We start from the raw sequence: 22,156 nt of genomic DNA on the forward strand, positions 1-22,156 counted from the left end.
CCCCCCCCCCCCCCAACGCACACATAGACGGGAGAGGAGAGAGGGCTTGATCTGCACCTCTTCTGTCCGCCCCTACCCCCTGTGTCTGCCCCACACTCCAATCCCTGGTGTTGTGCCTCAGAAAAGCAAAGTGGGGGCCGGAAATTTGAAGTCTAGCAGCCTCAGAAACATCTGTATGAGAGGCGCTGATTGCCAAGGGGTGAGTGAGCTCACCATCCATCCCTGTCTGTGACTAAAGTCTCCCCCTTTCTCTCTCTTGCCTCTAAGTGAGTACACTAAGGTATATCGGGATTCTCAGAGCACCCCTTACATCAGAGTTCCCCTTTACACCAAAGGGCACAGTGTTCCCCCTTACATCAGAGTCCTTTCCATACATCAGAGTTCTCAGTGTTCCCCCTTAAATCAGGGGTCCCAGAGCACCCCTTATGTTAGAGTCCCCAGAGTTCTCCCTTACATCAGAGTCTGCAGAGTCCCCCCTTACGGTGAAAGGGAACTCAGATCTAAAAGGGCAACTCTGTGTATTCAGATGCAAAAGGGAACTCTGTGGACTCTGATGTAAAGGGGAACTCTGTGGACTCTGATGTAAAGGGGAACTCTGTGGACTCTGATGTAAAGGGGAACTCTGTGGACTCTGATGTAAAGGGGAACTCTGTGGACTCTGATGTAAAGGGGAACTCTGTGGATTCTGATGTAAAGGGGAACTCTGTGGACTCTGATGTAAAGGGGAACTCTGTGGACTCTGATGTAAAGGGGAACTCTGTGGATTCTGATGTAAAGGGGAACTCTGTGGACTCTGATGTAAAGGGGAACTCTGTGGACTCTGATGTAAAGGGGAACTCTGTGGACTCTGATGTAAAGGGGAACTCTGTGGACTCTGATGTAAAGGGAACTCTGTGGACTCTGATGTAAAGGGGAACTCTGTGGATTCTGATGTAAAGGGGAACTCTGTGGACTCTGATGTAAAGGGGAACTCTGTGGACTCTGATGTAAAGGGGAACTCTGTGGACTCTGATGTAAAGGGGAACTCTGTGGACTCTGATGTAAAGGGGAACTCTGAGGACTCTGATGTAAAGGGGGGACTCTGTGGACTCTGATGTAAAGGGGAACTCTGAGGACTCTGATGTAAAGGGGAACTCTGTGGACTCTGATGTAAAGGGGAACTTGTGGACTCTGATGTAAAGGGGAACTCTGTGGACTCTGATGTAAAGGGGAACTCTGTGGACTCTGATGTAAAGGGGAACTCTGTGGATTCTGATGTAAAGGGGAACTCTGTGGACTCTGATGTAAAGGGGAACTCTGTGGACTCTGATGTAAAGGGGAACTCTGAGGACTCTGATGTAAAGGGGGGACTCTGTGGACTCTGATGTAAAGGGGAACTCTGAGGACTCTGATGTAAAGGGTAACTCTGTGGACTCTGATGTAAAGGGGAACTCTGAGGACTCTGATGTAAAGGGGGGACTCTGTGGACTCTGATGTAAAGGGGAACTCTGAGGACTCTGATGTAAAGGGGAACTCTGTGGACTCTGATGTAAAGGGGAACTCTGTGGACTCTGATGTAAAGGGGAACTCTGTGGACTCTGATGTAAAGGGGAACTCTGTGGACTCTGATGTAAAGGGGAACTCTGTGGATTCTGATGTAAAGGGGAACTCTGTGGACTCTGATGTAAAGGGGAACTCTGTGGACTCTGATGTAAAGGGGAACTCTGAGGACTCTGATGTAAAGGGGGACTCTGTGGACTCTGATGTAAAGGGGAACTCTGAGGACTCTGATGTAAAGGGTAACTCTGTGGACTCTGATGTAAAGGGGAACTCTGAGGACTCTGATGTAAAGGGGGGACTCTGTGGACTCTGATGTAAAGGGGAACTCTGTGGACTCTGATGTAAAGGGGAACTCTGTGGACTCTGATGTAAAGGGGAACTCTGTGGACTCTGATGTAAAGGGGAACTCTGTGGACTCTGATGTAAAGGGGAACTCTTGTTTTATTAACTTCATATGATTAGAATGTTATTTAGTAGCAAAATATATGTATAGTTTATACTATAAAAAAAATAATTGCTGTGCGCCACTAAAGTGTTTGGGTTTGACTTGAAGAAGAGGTGGCGACCCCACCCCCGCTATTTCTTATAGCTCTTTTACTAGCGTTGGCCCCGTCTCCTCCTCCTCCTCCTCCTCCTCCTCCTCCTCCCTCCTCCCTCCTCCTCCTTCCTCCTCCTCCTCCTCCTCCCTCCTCCCCTCCTCCTCCTCCCTCCTCCCTCCTCCCCTCCTCCTCCTCCTCCCTCCTCCTCCTCCTCCTCCCTCCTCCTCCTCCTCCTCCTCCTCCTCCCTCCTCCCTCCCTCCTCCCTCCTCCTCCTCCTCCTCCTCCCTCCTCCTCCTCCTCCTCCCTCCCTCCTCCTCCTCCTCCTCCTCCTCCTCCCTCCTCCTCCTCCTCCTCCTCCTCCTCCTCACAAATCATATACAATGTATCAAATGAATAAAGTTGGGAAGTCATGTGATTCTCATCCGTCATCATTAGTAATAGAGAGGAAGGAGATTGGACGGGATTTTCTTGTTTTCATTTCTTCGGTGTCTTCCTGGTTTCTGGCCAAAATGATGTCATACATCCCAGGAGTCTTCATGGGAGGAGACTTTATCAGCTAAGCCACACCCTCCTGACTGCATGTCTGACCTAAGGGCAGGTGGATTCCAGAAAGTAAATGTTACATAAATCATCTGTCACTTCTCAAGATGGCTGCAGCTAGAAATCCTGGGGGGGGGGGGTTCAAAGTGATTTCTTAACAAAATATAGCATGTAGACATGGATGGATGGATGGATGGATGGGTGGATGGATGGGTGGATGGATAGAGACATGGATGGATGGCAGGGGCGGACTGACAACTCATGGGGCCCCCGGGGCCCCTGGGCAATAGGAGATTATGGGGCCCCCAGGCAATTGGAGATTATGAGGCCACACAGTATACAATCACACAGTATACACAGACATGTTTCTATTGGCTGAGAAGGTACTGGAGAGGTGGAGAGGCGGGGCAGCTATAATCTCAGGATTTTTAGACCAAAAGGATGTGGGTGAGGGATAGATGAGAGAGATGTAAGAAAAAAAACACAGATTTTTACATACTGTCCCTGGTTTTACTGAGGCTGGCAACCCTAATGGGGCCCCCTAGTGGCCTGGGGCCCTCGGGCAGTGCCCGAGTGGCCAAATGGTCAGTCCACCCCTGATGGATGGAGACATGGATGGGTGGAGACATGGATGGATGGATGGAGACATGGATGGATGGAGACATGGATGGATGGAGACATGGATGGATGGAGACATGGATGGATGGAGACATGGATGGATGGATGGAGACGTGGATGGATGGATGGAGACATGGATGGATGGAGACATGGATGGATGGATGGAGACATGGATGGAGACGTGGATGGATGGAGACATGGGTGGATGGATGGAGACATGAATGGATGGATGGATGGAGACATGGATGGAGACGTGGATGGATGGATGGAGACATGGATGGATGGATGGATGGAGACATGGATGGAGACGTGGATGGATGGATGGAGACATGGATGGATGGATGGATGGAGACATGGATGGAGACGTGGATGGATGGATGGAGACATGGATGGATGGATGGAGACATGGATGGAGACGTGGATGGATGGAGACATGGGTGGATGGATGGAGACATGAATGGATGGATGGATGGAGACATGGATGGAGACGTGGATGGATGGATGGAGACATGAATGGATGGATGGATGGAGACATGGATGGAGACGTGGATGGATGGATGGAGACATGGATGGATGGATGGAGACATGGATGGAGACGTGGATGGATGGAGACATGGATGGATGGATGGAGACATGGATGGATGGAGACATGGATGGATGGATGGATGGAGACATGGATGGATGGATGGATATAGACATGGATGGATGGATGGAGACATGGATGGATGGAGACATGGATGGATGGATGGATGGAGACATGGATGGATGGAGACATGGATGGATGGATGGATGGAGACGTGGATGGATGGATGGAGACATGGATGGATGGAGACATGGATGGATGGATGGATGGATAGGGGAGTTTGCTTTGTATATTAAAAATATATGAAATCACATTTTCGGTCTGTGGTGCTCAGATGCAGCGGAGTTCCACTTTAGGAATTCCTGTAATAAATTGAAGTCATCTCTGAAGGTGTCGGTAGAACTCGGTGCCGCCACCTCTTGGTGCACTCCGGTACAAGTGAATTCTTTTTTAGGAGGAGGAGACTCCACCATAAACGCATGTACATGTGCTTCCATTGAAGTCTATGGAGCCAGAGATGGGAAGCTCTGCAGAATGCGTAGATTGGTACAAACATCAAACATGGTCTCCGGTGTGTATTGGCCCCGGTGTGGGTGGATGTGAGCTGGACCTTTGACTGTCAGCTCCTGGGGGCAGGACTGATGTGAATGTACAATATATACAGTATATGGTGTGTGTAAAGCGCTGTGTACATTGTTGGTGATATATAAAGTTCCTCTGTAGAATGCTCCTCTCGCTGTGTGTTGGGTACGGTCCGGGATTTGTCCGGGTAGACTTGTGATGTCACTGACAGGTCCACTTTAAAAATAAGAGAAAACTCCATAGTGAACTTTGCCTCACCCCCCCCCCCCCCACGTGTCACAACACTCCAACGAGACGCATTTCTCTCAGACAATACACGCCGCGCCCTGCAGAGGCGATAAGAGCGTGACAGCGACTTGTGTGATTGGCTGGCCGGGGTCACTGCGGTGAAGACTTCCACTAGTGGAGAGAATGTTCCGGAGATCATAAGGGGGGGGAGCTTTATAAAGCCCCCCCCCCCCCACACACACAATCAGATTTCCTGCTGAGTTTTTCCTTCAGATTTACCAAAACCATATAATATGAGCTCCAGTGTGTGCAATCAGACCGGCCCTTCTACTACATAGATTTGGTAAATCTGAAGACCAAAATCAGCAGAAAATCTGATAGTGTGTGGGGCTTAAGAACTACAACGTTTTATGGAAAGCCCCGGGGTGGGAGTGGGGGGGGAGGTTTTTGGGCTCCTTGTAGCATAGATATCTGCGGGTGGCGCGGGCATATATGCCCAGAAGTGGGAGCAAAATACCTGTATTATACAGGTATCTGCTCCCCCCTCCCCCCAGAAAGGTGCCAAATGTGACCCGGGGGAGGGGAGGTCCAAAAAGCGGAAGTTCCATTTTTTTGTGCACTTTAAAAAAGAAAAAAACATAATATATGCCCCGATTTTTTTTTTCGGTAAATTATGAAAGATGATGTTACGCCAAGTAAATAGATACCCAACATGTCACACTTTAAAATTGCGCACGCTTGTGGAATGGCGCCAAACGTTGGTACCTACAAAGCTCCATAGGCGACGCTTTAAAACTTTCTACAGGTTACCAGTTTAGCGTTACAGAGGAAGGTCTAGTGCTAGAATTATCGCTCTCGCTCTGACGATCGCGCCGATCCCTCGCATGTGTGGTGCAAACACGGTTTTTGCATATGTGGGTGTGTCCTACGCCTGTGTTCACTTCTGCGGGTGAGCATGCGGAGATGGAGGGGGGGGGGGTATCTTTAAAAAAAAAAAAGTATTTATTTTATTACATGTTTTTCATCTTTACACTGTAACTTTAAAAAAAAACATTTTTTGATCACTTTTATTACAATTGGAAGGAATGTAAACATCCCTCACAATAAAGAATAAGAGATCCGGGGCCCCCAAATCTCTTCTCTACCCTTAAAAGCAAAAGATCAAAAACATTTATTTATTTTCTTTTGAGTTAAGAAAAAAAAACAAACAAAAAAAAAACATGTTTACATGGCCTGAGAACAGGAAGTGACATCATGACATCGCTCCAGTCCTCCCAGGGCATAGAGATGAGCGGCGGTCATCTTGCCATCGCTTATTTCTATGGAAAGAAACTGCCCTATGGTCCCTTAGAATAGTCCTAGCTGATCCCGCCATGGAGGTCCTTGTTCAGGCACTTCCTGTTATAGGGTGACAACGCTCTGCCCCCGCCTCCCACTTGTGCTCCCGTGTTGTCGCCCTGTCACACGGGCTTCTGATTTACACAGACATGATCCACTGTTGTCACCACAAGGAGACCCGCCCTGAGCAATTCCGCGCCGCCATCACCGGAGTGCATGGAGACAGGAAGTGGCTGCTAAGAGGCTGCGGGAGATCGGAAGCGCTGAGATGCAACAGTTGATTAAAATGTCAAAATTAAAGATTTTATTTAAAATAAAATAGAAGTAGTTCATTACACACAGCGCCTTAATACATAAGGTCAGTCGGCTGAGGTTTACATTCACGTGTAGCAGAAATTCCACAGTCTGCTATGGCTGGTCTCCAAATGTATCCATAGCAGGCCGTGCAACAGCCATGGGGGCCCGGAAGTGCAGGGGGCCCGGAAGTGCAGGGGGCCCGGAAGTGCAGGGGGCCCAGAAGTGCAGGGGGCCCGGAAGTGCAGAGGGGCCGGAAGTGCAGGGGGCCCGGAAGTGCAGGGGGCCCGGCATTGTCTGGTTTATACAGGCAGCAGGAGCATTTGGCACATCAAATAAAATAAATGTAGATTCAGTTTGTTATGAAAGAAGTTTTATGTTTCACCACAGCACTTACCATAGGGTTACAGAGGTAGTGGCATCACACACAGGGGCCCATTTATAAAAGTAAAAAATTGAACATTCGCACTGCCGTCACTAATAATCCCCATATTGCATCTAATATGTTTATTTCCTATGATCATCAGCTCCATCTAGTGGCCATAAGGCATTATTTTCCTGATCTAGGCATTTCAGCAAAAAATACCAAATTTTGGCCACTAGATGGAGCTGGCGATCATAGGAAATAACATTTTATACATATTAACATATTTTTTAGTTTTTTTGTGGACCCCGCTGTGTGGTGGGGCCCCAAAGCTATCCCATAAAGGGACCCTCCGCATCTATAAACTAAAACATTTTTCCTAAGGTGAATTTTTTGTATAATGAATAGAACCCTCCCCCCCTCCCCCCTCCTGTGTTCTGTGCCTGGCTAACGTGCTCCTGAACACACACACACACGAAGCCTAGCATCTGATATAGATTGTTAGCTCTTCTGCCCACACAGGGAGCAGCTGTCTACACGAGTCATTCCTGGACTATTTGTTTTTGCCGGAGTTCCACTTTAGCGGAGAGCGACGGAGCGTGTCACCCTCGTGTTTCCTGATTACAGTCTGAGGTCAGAAGTTCCCCTTCGCTGACACGTGGACAGTGCAGGGGAAACGTTTTTCTCTAGAAAAGTTCTCAGGAAGAAAACCTTAAAAATCTGATGTCAGGGGGTGCTAACCCCTCCGCTGCTGCCAGAGACGGCGCTTTATTATCGGGCGCGGTCCTTTAATACGAGTCTCGGGCGTCACATGGTGCGGGCGTTAATAAATGAATAAAATAAATGAATGCCAAATTCTCTGCAGATCCTGCCAGCTGATTGGTAGGCATTTGCTTAGTCAGGGCGGATCCTCGGATCTGAATCACTTGTTTGGCGACAGATTTTCTGCCTCCAATACAACCAATTCCACCGCAATCAGCACACGGCGAAGAGTGCGAATTCCAACAAAGGGTTACGTTTCAAATCTCACGTATTTCTCCAGAATTAAACGTCATTTTTTTTCTTCAGGCCACAGTCACACCTCAGCAATTCATTAATGGGATGGAAGGTTGTGGCACTCTGGGGGCAATTATGTAAGGTGGCGGCACTCTGGGGGTAATGATGTAAGGTGGCGGCACTCTGGGGGTAATGATGTAAGGTGGCGGCACTCTGGGGGCAATTATGTAAGGTGGCGGCACTCTGGGGGCAATGATGTAAGGTGGCGGCACTCTGGGGGCAATGATGTAAGGTGGTGACACTCTGGGGGCAATAATGTAAGGTGGTGACACTCTGGGGGCAATGATGTAAGGTGGCGACACTCTGGGGGCAATGATGTAAGGTGGCAGCACTCTGGGGGCAATGATGTAAGGTGGTGGCACACTGGGGGGGCACTGATGTAAGATAATGGCATTCTAGAGACACTGATGTAAGGTGGTGGCACTCTGGGGACACTGATGTAAGGTGGTGGCATTCTAGGGGCAATGATGTAAGGCAGTGGCACTCTGGGAACACAGGTGTAAAGTGGTGACACTCTAGGGGGCACTGATTTAAGGTGGTGGCACTCTGGGGACACTGACGTAAGGTGGTGGCACTCTGGGGGACACTGATGTATGGTGGTGGCACTCCTGGAACCACTGGTGTAAGGTCGTGGCACTCTGGGGACACTGATGTAAGGTGGTGGCACTCTGGGGGACACTGATGTATGGTGGTGGCACTCCTGGAACCACTGGTGTAAGGTGGTGGCACTCTGGGGACACTGATGTAAGGTGGTGGCACTCTGGGGGACACTGATGTATGGTGGTGGCACTCTAGGGGACACTGATGTATGGTGGTGGCACTCTGGGGACACTGATGTAAGGTGGTGGCACTCCTGGGACCACTGGTGTAAGGTGGTGGCACTCTGGGGACACTGATGTAAGGTGGTGATACTCTGGGGGCACTGATGCAAACGTGGCACTCATCCTTACCCCTGCACTCTATGCATTATGCTGTAAGGTGGTGGCACTCTGGGGACACTAATGTAAGGAAGGACTCTGATGTGAACGTGGCACTCATGCTGACCCCAGCACTTTATATATTATGCTGTACATAGACCTGACCAAGGTGTTCTTTGTCTCAACAGTTGCTTGTTTTAATGAAGTTCTTCTTTAAGATCCTTTGTGCTGAGGTTTATTTGTGTCTGTGAGACTGTCAGTCGTGGCGGAATATTTTTGGGGTACAAGGACTGTGGTCGATGTTGTGTATTCAGCAGGCACAGAATTTGTTAACTCCCCCTTGTAAGACCCTCCCACTGGCCATGCCTGTTATGTGCCGTGGTGGGCTATGTGCTCTGCAGAACTTATTTTTGGTGCCCCATGTCTTTCATAATTCTAGTCTTGCTCACATTTACCAACATATAACATTGCTAAAGCCGAACAACAGTGACCAAAACCGCGATCCTCTGATATACTCATCCACTGATCCACTGATATTCTGATCCACTGATATTCTGATCCTCTGATCCTCCGATCCTGTAATCTACTGATCCACTGATCCTCCAATCCACTGATCCTCTGATCCACTGATCCTCTGATCCACTGATCCTGAAATCTACTATTCCACTGATCCTCCGATCCTCTGATCCTCCGATCCACTGATCCTCTGATCCACTGATCCTCCAATCCACTGATCCTCTGATCCTCTGATCCTCTGATCCTCTGATCCACTGATCCTGTAATCTACTATTCCACTGATCCTCCGATCCTCTGATCCTCCGATCCACTGATCCACTGATCCACTGATCCTCCAATCCACTGATCCACTGATCCTCCAATCCACTGATCCACTGATCCTCTGATCCTCTGATCCTCTTATCCACGGATCCTCTGATCCACTGATCGTGGGTGCAATGCTTTGCAGGCTCTTGTGGGAAAGGCATGATAAAAATGCACATTTGTTTTCCTGCAGAAATCTGTGCATTTATGATTTTTTCCTTGAAGTTAAATTGATTTAAATAATTTCTTTAAATATTGATTGTCTTAATTTATATTCCGAGTTTCCGGGATATTTTAGGTTGTCTGTAAATTTTCCAAGTTTTGTCAGTAAAAAAATTTGGCAACCCTGACTGCGATTTCTGTGGGGGGTAATAAATGCCTGGAAGGGTCCCACTGACACGTTACTCTCCACGCTGCCATTAGAGAACTTTCACTGTATGGTGATAACCTGTAAATGTCTCGTGTGTTGGAGCGCCACATGTATGCCACGCCGCGAACCCGCCCCTCATTTACATCAAATCTTTATTCCTATATTTCCTATTCACATATTTCAAATTCAGTTGAAGTTATGTAACAACAAAATGATAAAACGTGCCGAGTGCAGCAAAACACAACAACCAATCAGCAACCGGCTGCTAATTATCTGAAGTTAGAATTGGTCGCTGGGAGGATCTGAACATTGTTACATTGTAATTCTTATTATTACCTGAATTATGGACATGTTATGTATACATTGTTTCTAATGGAGTGAATACATCTGTGTCAGATTTCATGCAGTTTTTTTTTGAGTTCTTAGGTTTAGGTTTAGACTTAGGGGTCAGGGTTATGGCTTAGGGTTAAGGTTTTGGATTAAGGCTTAAGATTTGGGTTTAGAGTTTGGACTTGGGGTTAGAGGTTAGGGTTAATGGTTAGGGGTTAGGGTTAGGTTAAGGGCTTAGGGTTAGAGATTTACATATAGGGCTTAGGGTTAGGCTTAGTGTTGGTTTAGGTTTAGGGTTAGGCTTGGGCTTAGAGTTAGGGTTATGATTAGGGTTGGGTTGGGGTTAGGCTCAGGGCTTAGGGTTGAGTTAGGGTTAGGGCTTGGGGTTTAGGGTTGGGGTTAGGCTTGGGTTTGGGCTTGGGGTTTAGGGATAGGGCTTTGGGTTTAGGGTTGGGTTAGGGCTTGGGGTTCAGGGTTAGGGTTACAGCTTAGGGTCAAAGTTTTGGGTTAAGGCTTTAGATTTGGGTTTAGAGTTTGGATTGGGGATAGAGTTTATTGTTAGGGGTAGGCTGAGGGTTTAGGGTAAGGTTTAAGGCTTAGGGTTAGAGGCTTACATTTAGGGCTTAGGACTAGGCTTATGTTTAGGGTTAGACTAAAGCCCCGTACACACGAGAGGACTTATGTCCGACAGACTTCCGAAGGAGTTCTGCCGGAGTTCTGCCGGAGTTCCGACAGAGTTCTGACGGACTTTTCGACTGAGCGGACTTGGCCACACACAATCACACTAAACTCCGACGGATTAGAACGTGATGACGTACGACTGGATTTGAATAAGGAAGTTCATAGCCAGTAGCCAATAGCTGCCCTAGCGTCGGTTTTAGTCCGTCGGAGTAGCATACACACGAGCGAATTTTTCGAAGGGACCGGGTCCGGCGGAGTTCCGTCGGAAAAAATTGAAGCATGTTCCATATTCTAAAGTCCGTCAGACTTTGGCGAATCAAAAGTCCGTTGCAGCCCACACATGATCGAATAGTCTGACAGAATCAGTCCGTCGGACTTTGGATGTTGAAAAGTCCGCTCGTGTGTACGGGGCATTAGTGTTTGGTTAGGTTTAGGGTTAGGGTTACAGTTAGGTTAAGGGTTAGGCTTATAATTAGGGTTACGATTAGGGTTAGGTTTAAGGTTAGGGTTAGGGTTGGGTTACAATAAGGTTTAGGCTTAGAGTTAGGGTTACGATTAGGGTTAGGTTGGGGTTAGGCTTAGGGCTTAGGGTTGAGTTAGGGTTAGGGCTTGGGCTTGGGGTTAGGGTTCTTTCTTCCTCTACCTTCTTCTTTCTTCTCCCCCCCCATCAAATTTTTGGGTTAAGGCTTTAGATTTGGGTTTAGAGTTTGGATTGGGGATAGGGTTTATTGTTAGGGGTAGGCTGAGGGCTTAGGGTAAGGATTAAGGTTTAGGGTTAGAGGTTTACATTTAGGGCTTAGGGCTAGGATTATGTTTAGGGTTGGGGTTTGGTTAGGTTTAGGCTTAGAGTTAGGGTTACGATAAGGTTAGGTTGGGGTTGGGGTTAGGGCTTGGGGTTAAGGCTTAGGGTTAAAGGTTAGGGTTTAGCCTTCCCCCTCCCCTCCCTTCCCCTTCCTCTCCCTTTTTTCTTCCCTTCCACATTTCTTGCATTATAATACTATAGTAAGTATTTTTAACATCTAGATGTATGGTATGGTCCACGCTCCTATGTAAGTGTTTCCTTTTGGGGTCTTGGAGACGTTCCCCGCGGTCTCCTCAGACTACCTACCACGAGTTTCCAATGCAACACTATACAGGTGATCCTTTGATACACATTTGTCTCAAAAAATAATTATTTACATCACAAAATCGCACTCACCCCGCTGTATAGAATGTCACAATAAATGTAGAGAAAATGTTTTTGTTGTAACAAAATATTATGTTAAATGTATAAAAAATAAGCACACAATTTATTATTGGATACATGAAATATTGATAGTCATGTTCTACATATGTTGTTACAGTAATTAACAGGATCTGAGGCCCTGACGAAGTGGGTCAGCCCACAAAACGCGTTGGCTATACCAAACCAAAAAATACAGGATCTTGAACCCAGAATTATACCACTCCGGACAAGCAGTTTGTTGACTTCTTTTTAAAATTGTATAATTTTCTAAATAATGTTTTGTAGAAATGGTTTTATATAACGTTTTGGTCTAGTGGTTATTAAGCCAAGGAAGTGAATGAAAAGTCCCAAGTATATCTAAATATCTATATATCTATGGGATGGTTGTATTGATTGTCACTCTACACTGCTTCGGGTCACTTGTCATTTCAGCCCCAAGTCCAATCGTTGTCAAAAGTTTGTAGATTTCACCTTCGTAACATCTCTAAAATTCGTCCCTTTTTAACAAATGAAACCACCGAGATCCTCATTCACTTCCTCGTTATCTCTCGCCTTGACTATTGCAACCCCCTTCTCATTGACCTGCCTCTCCATAGGCTCCTCCCCTCTTCAGTCTATCATGAATGCTGATGCCAGACTTATCCACCTTACCAACCGCTCAGCGTCTCCCAACCCTTTCCTCCAATCCCACCACTGGTCTCCATTCAGTGTCCTCCACCCCTCTCTACCAATCCCACCACTGGTCTCCATTCAGTGTCCTCGACCCTTCTCTACCAATCCCACCACTGGTCTCCATTCAGTGTCCTCCACCCCTCTCTACCAATCCCTCCACTGACCTCCATTCTGTGTCCCCAACCCTCTCCTCCAATCCCTACACTGACCTCCATTCAGTGTCCTCCAACCCTCTCCTCCAATCCCTACACTGACCTCCATTCATTGTCTACCAACCATCTCCTCCAATCCCTCCACTGGCCTCCATTCAGTGTCCGCCATCCCTCTCTACCAATCCCTCCACTGACCTCCATTCAGTGCCCTCCGATCCCTACACTGGCTCCCAATCACCCAGCGAATTAAATTCAAAATACTAACCACAACATACAAAGCCATCACAACTCTGCCCCGAGCTACATCCCCAAACTTGTCTCCAAATATCACCAAAACCGTCCTCTCCGTTCTTCTCAAGACCTCCTACTCTCAAGCTCTCTCTTTTCCTCCTCCCACACTCGTCTCCAGGATTTCTCCAGAGCCTCTCCAATCCTCTGGAACTCGCTACCTCCACTAGTCCGGCTATCTCCTACTCTTCTACCTTCAGGGGATCCCTGAAAACTCATCTCTTCAGGAAAGCTGATCACGTCTCCAACTGATCTCCTACCACTTCCATCAGCTCATCCCCCACAGCTACAACCTTGTGTACCACCTGCCCCACCCTATTAGATTGTAAGCTCTTCTGAGCAGGACCCTCTTAATCCTCTTGTATTGTATTGTAACTGTATTGTCTCCTTTTTTATATTGTAAAGCGCTGCGTAAACTGCTGGCACTATATAAATCCTGAATAATAATAATAATAATTTATAGAAATCTCTTCCTGGAGGTGAATGTTACCTTGTAGAACATACAATATACTTTGCACTTCATTGAGTGAGTGAAGTGCTGCATATCCCCGCACTCTTTTCTGGGTGGAAAGGGTTAAATGCTGTCAGACGCAGGGCGTCATCAGGCGCAGCGCTGGAGATAGGGTGGTTTTGGCATTAAAGCGTTGGTGAGCGCCGAGTGATAGCCAGGCGGGGCGAGGCAGATTCCCACACAGCCAGGAGCCCCGGTGCTGATTCATCCGGCAGACACAGCTCTCCACATTCCTGGGCAGGAAGTGTCTCAGCCGGGTGGGGGAGGGCGAGGTCCCTGGAACCCTATCACCCTGCTGATGGGCCCCGTGCCAGGAGGGCCATCTGTGCCCAGAAAGGGCCGGGTCCAGGATCTGCACGTTTCATGAATGACACCGGGAACGGCGTGTTTCCAGAACTGGAAGACACCACCCCCCCCAGCACCTGTCCATGAGATCCGGAGAATCGCCGGCACGTGGGGGCAGTCGAGGTCCTCGGCTCTGTTTACGAGTCACGTACGCACGGGGGCCCCAAGGATCGCTTACCCCGCAGCTGCTTAACTCTTTATGGAGCCGCTGTGCCCTTGGTGCAGTTACACTTCTACCGTAACCCCCACCTCACCATACACACTACAATCTGATTGTACAATCTCCTTTAGATCTACCAAAATTAGGGCGTGAAGCAAGGAGAGCAGTGCAGGGCGTGAAGCAAGGAGCTCAGTGCAGGACACGAAGGGAGGAGTGCGGTGCAGGGCGTGAAGCGGGAGTGAGAAACAGGGCAAGAAGCGAGGCGCGCAGTGCAGGGCGTGAAGGGAGGAGCGCGGTGCAGGGCGTGAAGCGGGAGTGAGAAGCAGGGCGAGAAGCGAAGAGCGTGGTCTAGGACGAGGAGCGTGGGGCATGGTGTGAAGCATGGAACGCGGTGTGGTGAAAGGCGCAAAGTAAGGAGAGTGGTGCAGGGCGTGAAGTGAGGAGCACCCTGCGGAGCGCAGTGTGGAGCAGGGCATGAAGAGAGGAGAGTGGTGCGGTGCAGAGCGTGAAGCGAGGAGAATGGTGCGGTGCAGAGCGTGAAGCGAGGAGAGTGGTGCGGTGCAGGGCGTGAAGAGAGGAGAGCGGTGTAGGGCGCGAAGAGAGGAGAGCGGTGTAGGGCGCGAAGCGAGGAGAGTGGTGCGGTGCAGAGCGTGAAGCGAGGAGAGTGGTGCGGTGCAGAGCGTGAAGCGAGGAGAGCGGTGCGGTGCAGGGCGTGAAGAGAGGAGAGCGGTGCAGGGCGTGAAACGAAGAGAGCGGTGCAGGGCGTGAAGCGAGGAGAGTGGTGCAGAGCGTGAAGCGAGTAGAGTGGTGTGGTGCAGAGCGTGAAGCGAGTAGAGCGGTGCGGTGCAGAGCGTGAAGCGAGGAGAGTGGTGTGGTGCAGGGCGCGAAGCGAGGAGAGCGGTGCGGTGCAGGGCGTGAAACGAACAGAGCAGTGCAGGGCGTGAAGCGAGGAGAGTGGTGCAGAGCGTGAAGCGAGTAGAGCGGTGCGGTGCAGGGCGTGAAGCGAGTAGAGCGGTGCGGTGCAGGGCGTGAAACGAAGAGAGCGGTGCAGGACGTGAAACGAAGAGAGCGGTGCAGGGCGTGAAGCGAGGAGAGCGGTGCAGGGCGTGAAGCGAGGAGCTCAGTGCGCGGTGTCAGCTGGTCGCTGTTGAACTGCTGCCAGTCACGTCTCATTCCAGGAAAAAGGCGATATTTAGCTGCAGGCTGAACATGAAAGCGACGTTCGGAAGCCAGGCTGTGTCAACAGGCGCAGGGTGACCAGGAGGTGACACTGACAAAACAAGTGGAGGGAAACCGTCTGCCTGACATCAAAGTGCCAGCCCCGCCCCCCTCTTGCCCTTCAACCCCTCCCCCGCTGGCTTCCAGAGAAAGGACTTATTGTTACACACCTGGCGGCGTGACTCACCTTGTCTACGTGTCACGTTCACACCGAGGGAGGGGTGGGGGGGCGATTATGGGACGATGGAACGTGCGCGGGACACGAGGCTGCCGGGTTCCACTCTTCGCCAACTCCGCCAGAAAAAGAGATAAAACCTTCGGCCAATTTTTACCTTCCAGGGAGGTAAAATCTCGTCACAGCCAAAATAAAATGTTCTCATCATTCCCTCCACTAATAAAACCGCTTGGCGGTCCTCATTCAATTCTGAAAACTTTTATTTAATTCCATTTCTCCATAATATGAATGTATAATATCAATATAAATTTATGGCAATTTATAAGTTCCTAGAATAAATAATAATACTCAGGACATAAAACCGCTCTGTGAGCACCAAATGCTGATAAAATCCCAGATATTGCCTTGTAAAAGCTGCTGTGACATCATCATTGGGCTGTACATAGCCTGTGCAGAGAGCAGAGCTGTGGGAGGGGCCACCAGGCTCCACCCACCCCAGAAAACTAGAGGAGATGAGACCAGTCCCCCTGCACATGGAGAGAGGGCAGGGCTATGGGAGGGGCCCAGCAGGCTCCACCCAGTACAGGAGGGGGCGGGGACAAGACCAGTCCCCCTGCTCAATGAGAGAGATCAGCAGGGATCGGTCTTTATTACAGGAAGTCTCACACCGGATGACGGCACAGATTTGGGAGGAGACTCCGGAAGTCACATGACCGATGGATTTATTATTCCGGAATTCAGATTTAAATGAACCCCTCATATGACGTCTTCCCAGGACCGCGCCTCTCACACGCCCCGCGGGCCGCGCTCCGGTGCACTCTGCCACCCGCCGTGTCCACTGGATATGTGTCACTGCACTGGCCCGGTACCATGTGATCACTGTGGCCAATCACGGCAGATCACATGACAATTGTACACAATGAAAGGTTTTGATTCATGCCATTCATTGTGTATTTTTGTGATGAGCTCTGTGATTGGTCATCACATGGTACAGACAGGGCCAATCACAGCCAATCACATTAGTGAACACTGAGTAAATCGTTTTCATTCAGAAAAAAAATGGATTCTTATAATTGTAAAAATTCACTTTTATAAACAATCTTGTGTGTAAAAAGAAAGAGAAATCCCGATCAGCTCCCGGGGTAGTCGATGGCAACGCTGTGTTCCTCTGGTCACTGGATGTAAACAAATAATAAAATGTAAAATATTACAAAGATTGAAAAAAAGCTTTTTTGTTTTGTTACACAGTGTCAGCAGTCAGTGTCCAATCACCACACGCCGGTCACAGGAGGGCGCCGCCCTGCACTGGGGGCCGCATGGAAAACGAAATGAATAAAATCTTTTATTGTTTTATTTTTTTTTATTTCTTTGTATTCAGGAAAATGATGACGAAAATTTACAACTTCAAAAAAAAACCTCACCATGCCTCTTACTAAATCCCTCAGACTGTCTACTTTCCAAAAAGGAGTGATTTGGGGGTATTTGTACTGGGGGTGATTTGGTGGGTATTTGTACTGGAGGATGATTTGTGGGTATTTGTACTGAGGGGGGTGATTTGGGGGGTATTTGCACTGAAGGTGATTTAGGGGGGTTTTTGTACTGGGGAGTGATTTGGAGGAGTATTTGTAGTGGGGAGTGATTCGGGGGGTATTTTAATGGGGGCCTGGGGGTGATTTGAGGGGGATTTGTACTGGGGTGATTTGGGGGGTATTTGTACTGGGGGTGATTTGGGGGGTATTTGTACTGGGGGTGATTTAGGGGGATATTTGTACTGGGGGTGATTGGGGGGTATTTGTACTGGGGGTGATTGGGGGGTATTTGTACTGGGGGTGATTTGGGGGGTATTTGTACTGGGGGTGATTTGGGGGGTATTTGTACTGGGGGTGATTTAGGGGGATATTTGTTCTGGGGGTGATTTGGGGGTATTTGTACTGGGGGGGGGATTTAGGGGGATATTTGTACTGGGGGTGATTTAAAGTGGTTGTATACCCACATTTTTAACTTTTACCTACAGGAAAGCCTATAATAAGGTTTACCTGTAGGTAAAAAAAATATCTTCTAAACCTGTACGGTTTAGGAGATATTCCCCTCGGTATGCGCACAAGGGGTTTCTCGCCGTCAAAATCCGGCAGCGGCCGAGCGGCCGGACTGAAATCTCCCGCGCGCATGCGCGGGAGTGACGATATCGCGGCTCCCGCCACTCACAGCGCCGGAGCCGCGATACACGGAAGAAACGCCGAGGGAGCATGTCAGCTCCCTCGGCGTGGATCGGGCCAGATGTCGGGGCCTCGTTCTAAGGTAAGTATTTCATAATGAGCTAGTATGCGGTGCATACTAGCTCATTATGCCTTTTGCTTTGCAGGTTTAAAAAAAATAAATAAAAATGTGCGGGTTTACTACCGCTTTAAGGGAGTATTTGTACTGGGAGTGATTTAGGGGGGTATTTGTACTGGGAGTGATTTAGGGGGGTATTTGTGCTTGGGGGGGATGTGGGGGGTATTTGTACTGAGGGGGGTGATTTGGGGGGTATTTGTACTGAGGGGGGTGATTTGGGGGGTATTTGCACTGAAGGTGATTTAGGGGAGTTTTTGTACTGGGGAGTGATTTGGAGGAGTATTTGTAGTGGGGAGTGATTCGGGGGGTATTTTAGTGGGGGCCTGGGGGTGATTTGAGGGGGGATTTGTACTAGGGGTGATTGGGGGGTATTTGTACTGGAGTGATTTGGGGGATATTTGTACTGGGGTGATTTGGGGGGTATTTGTACTGGGGTGATTTGGGGGATATTTGTACTGGGGTGATTTGGGGGGTATTTGTACTGGGGTGATTTGGGGGGTATTTGTACTGGGGTGATTTGGGGGGTATTTGTACTGGGGTGATTTGGGGGGTATTTGTATTTTTTTTATGAAGAAAGATTATTACTTTGCAACATTTTATAACAGAAACAAAGAAAACTGTTTATTTTTTTTTCAAAAATGTTTTCCTTTGTTTAGAAAATAAAACTCCCCCGAGATGATCAAATAGCACCAAAAGAAATCTCTATTTGTGAGAATAAAATGATGTAGATGTCGTTCATATGTGTACAGAGTCACATAACTGAGTAATTGTCATTCAAAGTGTGAGAGCGCTGAAAGCTGAGAATTGGCCTGGGCAGGAAAGGGGGGGGGGGGGGGGGTCACGCAAGGGATTCCCTTAATTTGCAGGGATTTGGCAGTTCCTGACTGGCCAGGGGAATGACAGTTGGGGCCCCGCATACCTGGCAGTTCCAGACTGGCCAGAGGAATGACAGTTGGGGCCACACATACCTGGCAGTTCCAGACTGGCCAGAGGAATGACAGTTGGGGCCCCGCATACCTGGCAGTTCCTGACTGGCCAGAGGAATGACAGTTGGGGCCACACATACCTGGCAGTTCCAGACTGGCCAGAGGAATGACAGTTGGGGCCCCGCATACCTTGCAGTTCCTGACTGGCCAGAGGAATGACAGTTGGGGCCACACATACCTGGCAGTTCCAGACTGGCCAGAGGAATGACAGTTGGGGCCCCGCATACCTTGCAGTTCCTGACTGGCCAGAGGAATGACAGTTGGGGCCACACATACCTGGCAGTTCCTGACTAGCCAGAGGAATGACAGTTGGGGCCACACATACCTGGCAGGCCCTGACTGGCCAGAGGAATGACAGTTGGGGCCCCGCATACCTTGCAGTTCCTGACTGGCCAGAGGAATGACAGTTGGGGCCACACATACCTGGCAGGCCCTGACTGGCCAGGGGAATGGCAGTTGGGGCCACACATACCTGGCAGTTCCTGACTGGCCAGGGGAATGGCAGTTGGGGCCCCACATACCTGGCAGTTCCTGACTGGCCAGGGGAATGACAGTTGGGGCCCCGCATACCTTGCAGTTCCTGACTGGCCAGGGGAATGACAGTTGGGGCCACACATACCTGGCAGTTCCTGACTAGCCAGAGGAATGACAGTTGGGGCCACACATACCTGGCAGGCCCTGACTAGCCAGAGGAATGACAGTTGGGGGCCACACATACCTGGCAGTTCCTGACTGGCCAAGGGAATGACAGTTGGGGCCACACATACCTGGCAGTTCCTGACTAGCCAGAGGAATGACAGTTGGGGGCCACACATACCTGGCAGTTCCTGACTGGCCAGAGGAATGACAGTTGGGGCCACACATACCTGGCAGTTCCTGACTGGCCAGAGGAATGACAGTTGGGGCCACACATACCTGGCAGTTCCTGACTGGCCAGAGGAATGACAGTTGGGGTCACACATACCTGGCAGTTCCTGACTGGCCAGGGGAATGACAGTTGGGGGCCACGCATACCTGGCAGTTCCTGACTGGCCAGAGGAATGACAGTTGGGGCCCCGCATACCTGGCAGTTCCTGACTGGCCAGAGGAATGACAGTTGGGGCCACACATACCTGGCAGTTCCAGACTGGCCAGAGGAATGACAGTTGGGGCCACACATACCTGGCAGTTCCTGACTGGCCAGAGGAATGACAGTTGGGGGCCACGCATACCTGGCAGTTCCTGACTGGCCAGGGGAATGGCAGTTGGGGCCACACATACCTGGCAGTTCCTGACTGGCCAGGGGAATGACAGTTGGGGCCACACATACCTGGCAGTTCCTGACTGGCCAGAGGAATGACAGTTGGGGCCACACATACCTGGCAGTTCCTGACTGGCCAGAGGAATGACAGTTGGGGCCACACATACCTGGCAGTTCCTGACTGGCCAGAGGAATGACAGTTGGGGCCCCGCATACCTGGCAGTTCCTGACTGGCCAGGGGAATGACAGTTGGGGCCACGCATACCTGGCAGTTCCTGACTGGCCAGAGGAATGACAGTTGGGGCCACACATACCTGGCAGTTCCTGACTGGCCAGAGGAATGACAGTTGGGGCCCCGCATACCTGGCAGTTCCTGACTGGCCAGGGGAATGACAGTTGGGGCCCGCATACCTGGCAGTTCCTGACTGGCCAGGGGAATGACAGTTGGGGCCACACATACCTGGCAGTTCCTGACTGGCCAGAGGAATGACAGTTGGGGCCACACATACCTGGCAGTTCCTGACTGGCCAGAGGAATGACAGTTGGGGGTCACACATACCTGGCAGTTCCTGACTGGCCAGGGGAATGACAGTTGGGGGCCACGCATACCTGGCAGTTCCTGACTGGCCAGAGGAATGACAGTTGGGGCCCCGCATACCTGGCAGTTCCTGACTGGCCAGGGGAATGACAGTTGGGGGCCACACATACCTGGCATTTTCCTGACTGGCCAGAGGAATGACAGTTGGGGCCACGCATACCTAGAAGTTCCTGACTGGCAAGAGGAATGACAGTTGGGGCCCCGCATACCTGGCAGTTCCTGAGTGGCCAGAGGAATGACAGTTGGGGCCACACATACCTGGCAGTTCCAGACTGGCCAGAGGAATGACAGTTGGGGCCCCGCATACCTGGCAGTTCCTGACTGGCCAGAGGAATGACAGTTGGGGCCCGCATACCTGGCAGTTCCTGAGTGGCCAGAGGAATGACAGTTGGGGCCACACATACCTGGCAGTTCCAGACTGGCCAGAGGAATGACAGTTGGGGCCCCGCATACCTGGCAGTTCCTGACTGGCCAGAGGAATGACAGTTGGGGCCCCGCATACCTGGCAGTTCCTGACTGGCCAGAGGAATGACAGTTGGGGCCCGCATACCTGGCAGTTCCTGAGTGGCCAGAGGAATGACAGTTGGGGCCACACATACCTGGCAGTTCCAGACTGGCCAGAGGAATGACAGTTGGGGCCCCGCATACCTGGCAGTTCCTGACTGGCCAGAGGAATGACAGTTGGGGCCACACATACCTGGCAGTTCCAGACTGGCCAGAGGAATGACAGTTGGGGCCCCGCATACCTGGCAGTTCCTGACTGGCCAGGGGAATGACAGTTGGGGCCACACATACCTGGCAGGCCCTGACTGGCCAGGGGAATGACAGTTGGGGCCACACATACCTGGCAGTTCCTGACTGGCCAGAGGAATGACAGTTGGGGCCCCGCATACCTTGCAGTTCCTGACTGGCCAGAGGAATGACAGTTGCGGCCACACATACCTGGCAGTTCCAGACTGGCCAGAGGAATGACAGTTGGGGCCACACATACCTGGCAGTTCCAGACTGGCCAGAGGAATGACAGTTGGGGCCACACATACCTGGCAGTTCCTGACTGGCCAGAGGAATGACAGTTGGGGCCCCGCATACCTGGCAGTTCCTGACTGGCCAGAGGAATGACAGTTGGGGCCACACATACCTGGCAGTTCCTGACTGGCCAGAGGAATGACAGTTGGGGGCCACACATACCTGGCATTTTCCTGACTGGCCAGAGGAATGACAGTTGGGGCCACACATACCTGGCATTTTCCTGACTGGCCAGAGGAATGACAGTTGGGGGCCACACATACCTGGCATTTTCCTGACTGGCCAGAGGAATGACAGTTGGGGGTCACACATACCTGGCAGTTCCTGACTGGCCAGGGGAATGACAGTTGGGGGCCACGCATACCTGGCAGTTCCTGACTGGCCAGAGGAATGACAGTTGGGGCCCCGCATACCTGGCAGTTCCTGA

Source organism: Lithobates pipiens, unplaced genomic scaffold (genome assembly GCF_037356315.1).
Source record: "Lithobates pipiens isolate NorthernLeopardFrog02 unplaced genomic scaffold, aLitPip1_a1.2 Scaffold_69, whole genome shotgun sequence".
Classification (NCBI taxonomy): Eukaryota; Metazoa; Chordata; class Amphibia; order Anura; family Ranidae; genus Lithobates; species Lithobates pipiens.